The sequence below is a fragment of the Physeter macrocephalus genome, chromosome 12 (genome assembly GCF_002837175.3).
Source record: "Physeter macrocephalus isolate SW-GA chromosome 12, ASM283717v5, whole genome shotgun sequence".
NCBI lineage: Eukaryota > Metazoa > Chordata > Mammalia > Artiodactyla > Physeteridae > Physeter > Physeter macrocephalus.
Genome location: NC_041225.1, coordinates 31,657,125 through 31,669,241, shown reverse-complemented (window position 1 = coordinate 31,669,241; position 12,117 = coordinate 31,657,125).

The following is a 12,117-nucleotide window of genomic DNA, read 5'->3' as shown; positions in this document are numbered from 1 at the left end:
CACAAATAAACTACCGTTTTAATCATTTTTTGTTTTTCTCTTAGACTGGAATCCTTTCTCTTTGGGCCTCTGGTACATTCCAATAGTCACCAATTCCACTCATCCTCTTAGCTATGATTTTACGGATGTTATTTCTTGTGTTAATAGCCTGTGAGTTTTATTTCTTAGAGCAGCGCTGTCCAGTAGAGTTTTCTGTGATGATGAGAATGCCCTCTCTCTCTGCTCTGTCCAGTACTCTAGCCACTAGCCACATGTGGCTACAGAGCACGTTAAATGTGGCCAGTGCGATGGAATTTTTAATAGAGCTGAATTTTTAGTTTTGTTTAATTTTAATCCATTTAAATTTCAGTGGCCACACATGGATAATGGCTATCATTTTGGACAGTGCAGTCTTTGTGGGTCCTCTATATCTGTATCTGGGAGAGAAGGAGGAAAAAAGCCATGTTGACAAGGTAAAGCCACAGTGACTCCTACTCTGCAAAAAGTGTTGTTGATCACCAATTATCTCTTTAAAATACATCATGTTGGATATTTTTCTGATGTGCTATCTGTGCAATTTTTTTTTTTTTTTTTTTTTTTTTTGCGGTACGCGGGCCTCTCACTGCCGTGGCCCCTCCCGTTGCGGAGCACAGGCCCCGGACGCGCAGGCTCAGCGGCCATGGCTCACGGGCCCAGCCGCTCCGCGGCACGTGGGATCCTCCAGGACCGGGGCACGAACCCGCGTCCCCTGCATCGGCAGGCGGACTCTCAACCACTGCGCCGCCAGGGAAACCCCTGTGCAATTTTTAATACCAAGAAAATAGATTAATTTTGGTATGTTATCGAGGAAAAGTACTATTAAAGTACAGGAGATGAAACCACTTAGTGGAGAGGCTAATAGAGACTAACAGGAAAAGTTTGGAAAGACACGCCTTAAATAATGATGGAAAAATTAGAAACCATCTCCAGGGATGCTTAATTTGGATCAAGTCTGATGTAAATTGACTTTCCAATGTTCCAGGGGAAAAAGCCAAAATTTGAAAAATAAAAAATCTGTATAACCGAAGTACCTGCGCAGTCCTATGGCCCATCTTTCCAGGGTGGAGGGGCCGGCCTTCCATTCGGTAAGAGTACAACACAGGCTCCTCAGTGTTCACAAAAGGGCACCTCATGCCTGGTAACTGGAGCATTTGGATCTCCCTTCCGTTTACAATATTGGTATGTCCTTTGGATACTTATTAGAGACTCAAGTAATGAATTGTTCACACAAAGTTCCTGTCAGAAGTCCAGCTGAGACAAATGGTATCTGGAAGGGCTTTGTTCCTCAAGGTTCTCTAAGTTTATCCCAGTATCAAATCTAATCTCTAGAAAGCAAGGACTCAACTTGTATCCCCTTGGCACCTTCGTCATAGAAGAAAACTTCACATTATGCCTCAGCTTTTATCAAAAGGCCACACAAGAAACAGCCATAAGTAGAACTTCTGTGCCTTCCTTGTGAGGCTACTGGGGGAACATTGTCCAGGGCTATTCAGGCTATCTACCGACTGGAGAAATTTGGCTCGGATACCAGAGCCGGAAAATGCTTGTTTCATGATGGACTGGAATGTTTCATTTTGTAAGGCAATAAAAAACATGTCTGTTTCCCTCATTACCTGCTTCCCCAAGAAACTCAGAGCTCGTTTTGTGCTAATTTGCAGTAGATTTTCTCAGCCCAAGATTTCTATTATAATTTTTTCTTATCTTCCCTCATAAAAATTTGGTCATTTTATTTTTGTTGTTACATTAATGATTTTATTACAGTCACAATTTTTGTGGTACTCTGCACCAAATCCATTTTGGAAGAGGTGACAAAGATTCTCTCCTTGACCAAACTCTACTCAGGCTCCCCTGAACTTTTCAAATAAGCCCAACTTTTCGACTTCTGTGTTCGTTTCTGTATTATCCAATCTTCGCAAGAATCCTGCTAGGTCAGTTTAGAAAGAACCCCCATCCTCGATATCTGATCACCACAGGTGTATAATCAGGTTTCTCATCCTCAGCTCCCCCGAGGTGATGCCTGATCCCCCTGGCCTGACTCTAGCAAGAATCCTGCTAGGTCTGTTTAGCCAGAACCCCCCTTAATACTGATGCTTCCTCTTAGTAGTCCATCCACTGACCCCTGCCCTGCTCCTTCACTATGAATTCCCACTTGCTTATGCGGTATTCAGAACTGAGCACGGTTCTATATTGAGGTCTATTTTCCCTATTGCAGTATTCTCGAATAAAATCTGTTATTGTTTTAGTTACTATCCAGCTCTGGTTTTTTCCTTAACAGAGGACAGAATTTAAATATAAATTTATGTATATAGATTCATTTTCCTTCCTTTGTCCCCTAAAAAATTGGGACACCTTCTTATAGTTATTATTCTGAAACTTTGGCTTCAACACCAAGAGTCCAGTCAATGTTTTACAGCCGGTCCCGAACCTTCTCTTCCAAGGTGTTCCTTCAAACAGCGGGCAGGTCCATTCCATGTCGCAATGTCACTGTGGGTCACAACTCACCAGCAGAACAGTTTGTCAAGTGTCATTCCATCATTTCTTGTTTCAGGAAATAGCCCCAGAGCCCCTGTCATTCAAAACGGAAACAAGGTCTCTGTAGCCCAGTTTTAAAAGTCCTTCTATGTCTTTCATACCCCTCCACAGTATCAGCTGAAAGCCCTTTCACACCAAAAGCCTTCATCAAAGGTGTTTTCAGTAAATGTGCTTCCTTCCAAGTAAACTTCAGAAAAAAAAGTCTTTGTTGGCTGAAGGCATATTTTGCTAGATTAAGTGGAAGATAAATTTCAACTTCATGCTGCTTGACTTTCTTTACTATATGTTAATTATAAACATTTCAAAAGAGTAATTTATATAATACAGCAAAAAGCATTCTCCAAAAAATGTTTAGGTCTGACAGAGTTCACAGATGAATCCAGATCTTTTTCCCTGACCCTCATACCTCTACTTTAACATTCTTCTCATTTTGCTTATCATGATCAGAATTAAATATGAAACATTTCCTGCCTTCTAGATAATAAAACGAAAGTTCTTCACCTAAGAGTTTTAAAATTAAAGTCTTTTCAGGGAGTTTAGATTTGCAAAATAAAACAAAGGGCTATGTTGCTGGCCCTCACTGGGACACTTTTCTCGATAATGAAGGACAATCTGGTTCATAAAAGATGGGTAAAATGTTCACCTGGTTTATTGCAGACGAATCTTATGGGACAGAGATGAATATTTTTGTGCTCACTTAAAAAATGTAGGCATTCCTTGGATGAAGAAGATGTGGTACGTGTGTGCAATGGAATGTTACCCAGCCATAAGGAAGAACAAAATGATGCCATCTGCGGCAACATGGATGGACCTAGATATTGTCATACTGGGTGAAGTGGGTCAGACAGAGAGAAATGAATATCATGTGATGTCACTTATGTGTGGAATCTAAAAAAAGTGTACAAATGAACTTATATACAAAACAGAATTAGAGTTACAGAGGTAGAGAACAAACTTATGGTTGCCAGGGGTAAGGGAGGAGGGGAGGGCTAAGTTGGAAGATTGGGATTGACATATACACACTACTATATATAAAATAGAAAACTAATAAGGACCTACTGTGTGGCACAGGGAACTCTACTCAATACTCTAATGGCCTATATGGGAAAAGATCTTAAAAAGAGTGGATAATATGTATGTGTATAACTGATTCACTTTGCTGTACAGCAGAAACTAACACAACATTGTAAATCAACTGTACTCCAATAAAAATTTTTTTTAAAAAAGGTATTCCTTAGGAGAAATCTGGCTCTCTTTCCTATGGCTCTTTCAACATTTACTTGCTTTGTCTTTTAACTGAAAGCCATGATTTACTTTTTCTTGTTTCTGTGTGCATGCTAAATTACTCACTTGAGGGTACTGTTAGTTATGTGATATATATTGTAAATATATGTACATTGCAAATCATACGCATATAAGGTAAGTAAAATGCTTTATTTTGTTTATATTTCAAGAAATATAGACCATATAGCAGTAGGCTTTGGAGTAAGGTAACTGTCACTAGTGAAAAGTTCAGGCATCTAAAGATGGTAATAACACTGTAGTTACTGTCATGCAAAAATCAGAATTAGCAAATAAATTTCTCCCTGACCAAGTACCCTCAAGACTGTTTTCTTTTAAAATCTCTGAGATACCTAAGTGACTTAAATGTCAAATATCATTCAAAGAAAACTCATAAAGCTTGATTAACTGATAGAGTTGTTTTACCTGCTGCCTGAAGAGTAGTAGTACTGGTTTTACTACTCAGAACTCGAAGGACTATTACTGCAGCCTCAGCAGCTTAGTACCAAAATTTTATTCATGGGTCAATAGGAACAGCAAAAATTTTCACTCCAGGTTTCTTACCCTTGAAAGCTATTTAGCAGGGGACTGGAACCTGTGTATATACGGACAAAGGCCAGTGTTGTTTCTGAAGGCAGTATCACTCTTATGACAATCTGGGGAAATTACGGCCACACGATTTCAGAATTAGAAAACAATTTAGACACCATCTAGCAATTTCCTCATTTTACAGATGAGGAAATTGAGACCCAAGTGTGGCTTATTGGAGATTAGTCAGCTAGATCCTGAGTCAATTGAGATGAAGATTCTCTACTCTTGCTACTGAACTATGTTACGTACATGTATTTCTGGGTAAAAGGTGGCTTTTAGTTAGGGAGTATGAAAGATCTGATGCCACCAAATTATCAAGGCAAAGGATTAAAAATGAATCACAGCTGTTGGGGCTTCCCTGGTGGTGTAGTGGTTAAGAATCCGCATGCCAATGCAGGGGACACGGGTTCGAGCCCTGGTCTGGGAAGATCCCACATGCCGCGGAGCACCTGAGCCCGCGTGCCACAACTACTGAGCCTGCGCACCTAGAGCCCGTGCTCCGCAACAAGAGAAGCCACTGCAATGAGAAGCCCGCGCACCACAACGAAGAGTAGCCCCTGCTCGCCACAACTAAAGAAAGTCCGGGTGCAGCAACGAAGACCCAACGCAGCCAAAAATAAATAAAATAAATAAACTTATTAAAAAAATTAAAAAAAAAAAATCACAGCTGTTAAAACTGTTAATTCAGGGAGTTCCCTGGCGGTCCAGTGGTAAGGACTTTGCATTTTCACTGCCGGGCCCTTGGTTCAATCCCTGGTCGGGGAACTAAGATCCTGCAGGTGTGGCCAAATAAATAACATAACATAACATAACATAACATAACATAACATAACATAACATAACATAACATAACATACACCATTAATTCAAATGCTGATAAGGGAACATTGTAAAGGATCAGTCTGTTTACACCTGAATCCCCTTTAATATCACCCAAAACGACACAGCCACATATTACGTCTGCCCGTGCAATGCAATTGGAATTACACATTACCACCTACGAAAGATTCTTGCCCCCCAAATCAAACCTGAATCTGATTAAGGCTCTAGATCTAACTACCTGTTGAAAGGAAATCCTGAGGATAGAGGAATACGTTAAATACCACCACAGGGAAAACACTGGCCAAATCCAGACTGAAAAATTCTACTGAATGGATGGTCCTGTTTCTTCAACAACAACAACAAAAGAATGAGAATAAGAAAGAAATCAGAACACAGAGGAGTATTTTTATCCATTAAAAGAGACCTAAGAGATGCAGACTGTAGAGAACAGACGTGTGGACACAGTGGGGGAAGGGGAGCGTGGGACCAATTAGGAGATGAGGATTGACATATATACACTACCGTGTGTAAAACAGATAGCTAGTGGGAACCTGCAGTACAGCACAGGGAGCTCAGCTTGGTGCTCTGGGATGACCTAGAGGGGTGGAATGGGAGATGGGGTGGGAGGGAGGTCTAAGAGGGAGGGGATATATGTATACATAGAGCTGATTCACTTCACTGCACAGCAGAAGCTAACGCAACATTGTAAAGCAATTATACTCCAATAATTAAAAAAAGAGACCTAAGAGATATTCATGAAATGTTAACACATGAACCTTGACTATCTCTTGATTCAAACAAACAAAATGGCAAAAGAGTTTAATAGGACAATCAAGGAAATTTGAACACTGGCTGACATTAGATGATATTAAGGTACTATTCTTAATATTTTTAGGTGTGCATTTTTTAGAGCTACAAATTGAAGTATTTATGAATTAAATAATATAATGTCTGGGATTTGCTTTAAAGTTATCTATGTGGGGATGGGGGAGAGGGATGCATAAATGAAAGATTTGATCCGTGTTGATAATTATTAGAGCTGAGTGATGGGTATTCCTTATACCATTATCTCTACTTTTGCATATGTTTGAGAATCTCCAGAATAAAAAAATTAAAAATAAAAATAAAACCAAGATAAACAGAATACATATAATAGACTTTATACACACATTCTGTTGACGGAAAATTTTTTATAGGATTTAAAGGATCATTGAGACTATGATGTTTCTATTCAAAGTTATCTTCCTGTAACTTTGCTGAATAGCATCCCAGCACTGCTGGATAGGTAGTACCTGTGGCATGTCTGTATTCTGTGTTTCTTATTATAGTGATCCGTTAGTGTGTCTGTCTCTCCCACTGTGAGCTCCTGAAGGGCAGAGGTTCTATCTTTCTGTACCTGGTCCATAGCACAATATTTGATGGGCACCAAATAAAGAACTGAATTTGCAGGAAAAATGTTTTTCTCTTTTGTTATTTTAATCAAGATTTTATTTAGTTATATATTGAAATGCAAATCTGTCTTTGTTGTTGCTGCTTGTTATTCTGCCCTTACTGAAAATGGGAAACAATGTTTAAAAGAATCAAAAGAGAATAATCAAATCCCCATCTATAGTTCCCACCTTCTGCCCCCATCCTTTGATTTTCAAAACTTTCTTTATGAATAATTACTTTAAAAAAATTATTTCTCTGTATCTGCCTTGGAACGTTTTCAGATTCTCAATCCCACTTAAGCTGAGATTTTTTTAAATTTCAAGATACCTGTACAAATTATTCCAATAACTTTTGAATATTACTTTTCATCTTTCATAAACAGAACTCTCAATGTAGGGAACAAGAATTTATTGATCCTTTAATGATCACATTGTTCAAATAAAAGTCACATAATGCTTTCCTATTCAGCTATCTGAAACTCTCCATTTCTTCCTTTCCATGTTGGAATTCAAAAACTACTAACTTAACTTCAAGAAATTGAAAGGGTAAAAAGGGGTTGTGGTTGATTGTGTTCAAAGATCTTCCCATCCTATACATGCACGCTGCTCCTTCCATCAAGAGGTGGAGTGTATTTCCCCCTTTCTGAAACTGGGTTGGCCTTATGACTTGCTTTCATCAATCGAGTGCAAGGAAAATGACCCTATGCCAGTTCCGGGCCAAGGCCTTAAAAGGCCTGGCCGCTTCTGCTCTCACCCCCTTGGAGCCCTGGGCTGCAATGTGAGGAAGTCAAGCTCTCCTGATGGAGAGAGAGGCCACATGCAGGAACATTAGTGCCCAGCCAACAGGCAGCACCAAGGTCCCAGATGTGAGTGGGGCCATCTTGGATCCTCTAGCCTTAATTGAGTCCAGCTGACACAAAGTGGATCAGAGACAAGCCATTCCCATTGAGCTTTGCCTCAACTGAAGATCCACAGAATGACTGTTTGAAGTGATTATTTTTAGGTGTAATTTGTTACATAGCTGTAGAAAACTTAAACAAAGAGGGAACGTGAAATCCTTTCTCTGTGTTCAGCGTATTTCTTGTTTGAACCTGAAATGCTAGTGTTCATTCTCTCTGCCTATCAAAATTCTACCCATCTTCAGAAGCTACCCAAAGGTTCAAGTATAAGAGACTGGCTGTTTCCAGGTAGTTTCCTCGCTAGGGCTGGGACAGAGTAGGTGTGAGATGGGTCTGGAACATATTGTTCCATAAATTCTTCCATATGCCAGGAAGTAAGGAAGTGATCAAAAAAAAAAACTATAGGGCATACCCTAAGGACATAGGCACCAGCTTGAAGGCTCCCAATGACCAAATCTGAGAAATTTGCCTCAAAATAATTAAATACAATAATGAATTGTAAGGCATTTAAAAATAGGAAATCAGGAATTCCTTGGTGGTCCAGTGGTTAGGACTCCACGCTTTCACTGCTGAGGGTGCAGATTCAATCCCTGGTTGGGGAACTAAGATCCCACAAGCCATGTGGTGCAGCACAAGAAAAAAAAAAGGGAAATCATTATTATCAAATTATAATAGACAAAGAAAGAAAGGAAAGAAGAAGGAAAGAAAAAGATAAGTCAATCAACAGATAGAAGGGTGAGAAGAAGGAAGGGCTCCGTTTTACACCGGAATGCTGAAGCCAAACATTAAATGAAGTGGGAGTGCTGGAGTTGGAAAATCCCCACTTTGCAGCCATCGTTGTAAAGATTGACTCTGGAAATCAATGGCTACTAAGTTTAAGAGAAGTATTGATGAGGAGCAGGATATTTGCAAGATCTTAATATATCATTTCCTAATAAAACTATTTATTGGTTGCAAGGGAGAAAAAGAAACAAAATTGTAGAGTGGGGAGATTGGACAACACCTTGACCAAGTGATCAAAATGAACATCACCTCTGAAGGACAGATGGCTCTCACGGGCAAAGAATACAACATTACCCCAATGCAATCATGAAGAAACAGCAGATAGGCACAAAATGAGGACTGTTATATTAAAAGCAGAAAAGATAGTGGGAGCTAGAACTATTGTCTTCGAAATTGTCCATGTCATGAAAGACAGGGAAAGGCTGTGGCTATATCCCAGGTTGATCAATGTTCCAGACTGACTGAGGCTAAAGAGACCTGATACCTCAAGGCAATACCTAGCCATAGACTGAATCCTATACTGGGAACATGTCCTAAGATTTAAAAATGCTGTTAGATCAACCGACAGAATTGAAGTATGGATTGTAGATGGTTAGCTTAGATAAATGCATTATCTAGCAACATAGTTTATGAAGTTGATAACTGTGTTGTGGTTATTTAAGAGAAAATTCCTAATCTTAAAAAATACACACTGAAGTATTCAGGGGTGAAAAAGTCATCATGTGTGTAACTTACCTTAAGTGATTTGGAAAATAATGTGTGAAAAATAAATGAATGAGTGAAGGAATAAATAAATAGTGCAGATGACAAAGCAAATGGGATAAATGTTAACAGTAAGTGGATCTGAATCTGGAGGAAGGGTATACAAGGGTTTTTTGAACTATTTTTATTTTTGTAATTATTTTAAGGCTAAAATTATTTCTTAATAACAAGTTAGAAGAAAAGTTCTACTGTTCTAGGATATAGTTCATGAAACTATTTTTCGGTCCTCAAACCCAGGGGATTCCCCCTGGGTTTGCAGCAGGCGAGCCAGCGAGGAGCCAGCGAGGCTTCATCTGCCGCTCCCCTTCTCTCCCCGTCGCTCCCCGTCTCTCCCCGTCTCTCCCCATTGCTGGCATTACCACCTGAACCATCCCCCTAACCACCTGCGGAAAAACTGCCTTTTATGAAACTGGTCCCTGGTGCCAAAAAGATTGGGGACCATGGCTCACACCTACATTATTTCCCTTCTCTGAACACCTATAGCACTTCACTGTCTTGCTTTTGGTTTTAAATTTCTCACATACAGCCTCGTATTGTTATTTAGCTGTTTCGGGTTGTTTTGGGTGTGGAAGGCCGCACCTCATCCTCTCAACTGCGTGTTGAGTCCTCAGCACGCTCTTTGTGACTCTCTTGTGTCCCCCGTAGAAGGCTGACACAGCGGCGGCTCTGCATAGTCTGGAAAGAGCTCTGAGCGGGAGATTTGGCATAAAGTCCCTACTCTGCCACCCGATTGCTCTGTGAAATTGGGCAAATTAATACATGCTCCCGTGCCTCCGTTTCTCCATTTGTTAAATTGCTGGGCTATAAGGGCTTTTCCTCTTCTAAAACCAGGGGTTAAATATTTGGTTACATGGGAGAAATTTTATATTCTAGAAATACCTTGTAAAAAAAATCAGGAATTGGAATATGAGTTTCTCTATATTAAAAAATGTTTATTAGCCTAGCAGGCGGCAGCTATTAAAAGTAATTCAACAATTCTGGGGAGGGAGTCCGAAAATCTTACAAGTGACATGTTGAGCAAATCTGTTGAACCACGCTTAGATCCTTCTGTTTCATTTTGGAAACGTGTTTTCTTTACCATGAGCACCCTGCTGATTGTGGACTGAGAAAGCCGGTGCCCCTCACCCCACACGCTTGCGTTGTCTTTGTCAGCTATTGTTGGTCTTATAGCAATCTATCCACACTCTACCCAGCTTCCCCGTGGCTAGTGAAACACATGCGTAAGATGCTTGGCCGAGGTGACTAAATATGCCCAAGGCCCTTGGCAGTTTGATGTTCACTTAATAATTCTTCCTTTCTGACTTTATTATTGACGCTGATGATTTTGAGCAAAAGCACCAAAGAAGAGTTTCAGTCTTTCTTGCTCCCTCGCAGGGCTAACAGTTGCTCAGTTTTCAAACTGAAGATCATTCAAATACATATTTTGTTACTGGAAGATTAAAGTAAAGGACACAAAAGGAGTCCCTTTATCTTATTGATTGAAATAAATGCTTTCTTTTAATTTGATCTTTGCCTATTTCATACCTATCTAATCCACCATGTTAGAATTTTAAAAGGTGTCAGCCGCGTCTGAAAAAATTTGATCCATTGATATAATAACAAAATATGCTCCAAGTTTTATTTATATCTACAAACAAAATTTCAGCTGCTAAAAAGTTATTGGAGCCTTGTGCTTTACAATTGTCAAAGCTCCTATAATGTGTATGAGAATTAACTTAAAGGCGGTAGGTGAGCTAAGTTAGACATATAGTTAAGGAGGTTTGCAGTTCATGGAAAGACTGTTAGATATATTTCTATTATCTCTTCAATAAACAAAAAGAGTTTCAGAGTAAATGAATAAATGTGCAATAGCTAACACTTAAGGACATATTAACTTAATGCACTTCATATGAATTTTTTAATGTTCTCTAAAAACTCAATGAGCTGTTCAGTTATCAGTGAGCTTGTTTCCTCTTGATCTTGTCATCTGTGGAAGTTTCTAAAATTTCTTTTTAAAAAAATTTAATTAATTAATTAATTTATTTTTATGGCTGCGTGGGGGTCTTATTAAAAATATTTGAAGGAAAAAATTAATTAGGAAAAAGTCGGAAGATAAAATTGAGGCAGTCTTATATAAGAAAAAGCAAAGAGGTGGAAATAGGGAAAAAATTAAATTAGAGGATCAATCCAGGAAGTCCAGTATTTTACAAATAAGAATTCCATAAAGAGAGAACAGACATAATGAATGGGAGAAAAATATCAAAGAAAGAAGAAAATTTCCCTGAATTGAAGATCATGTGTTTCTAGAATGAAAGGGCCCACAGAAATACCCAACAATGAATGGAAAAGACCCACCTCAAGACACATCACTAAAATTTCAGAACATCAATGATAAAAAGGATATCCAAAAAGCTTCCAGAGGAGGAAGGAGAAACCGCCCCCCCAAAACCCATAACAGGTCACACACAAAGAATCAGGAATTAAAGTGGCATTTCTTAGCAGCATCATTGGAACTTATAAGAAGATGGAGCAACGGCTTCACAATTCTAAGTGCAAAATGGTCTCAATCTATTCTAGACCCAGCTTTGGCAGATGTTACAGATTGGTGAACTCAACACCCACCCTCCCTCCCCCTTTCTGACAGCCTCCCTCTGCTTTAGACTCTAGAAAGCTAAAACCATATTTGCCAGGCTCCCTGGCAGCGACAGTTCTGCACGTTACCAACGACCCATCGTGCAAACTCACCCATGAGAGACTTGCAGGGCTGAGATGTGAGAAGTGACAGCTACCTGGGGTATCTGACATTCTGGGGCATCTGTGGCAAAGGCTGTACTATCTCAGCGTTCCTCAATCTTTTTTCCTTTTATTATTGCTCCCCTGAGGAGTCTTTTAGACTCCCCCACCCCTAATTAGTCCCACTCATGAAATTTAAATACTACAGATATATTATATATCTGTTTATGTACTAGATGTATGTGCTTTTTTTTTTTTTTTTTTTTTCGGTTCGCGGGCCTCTCACT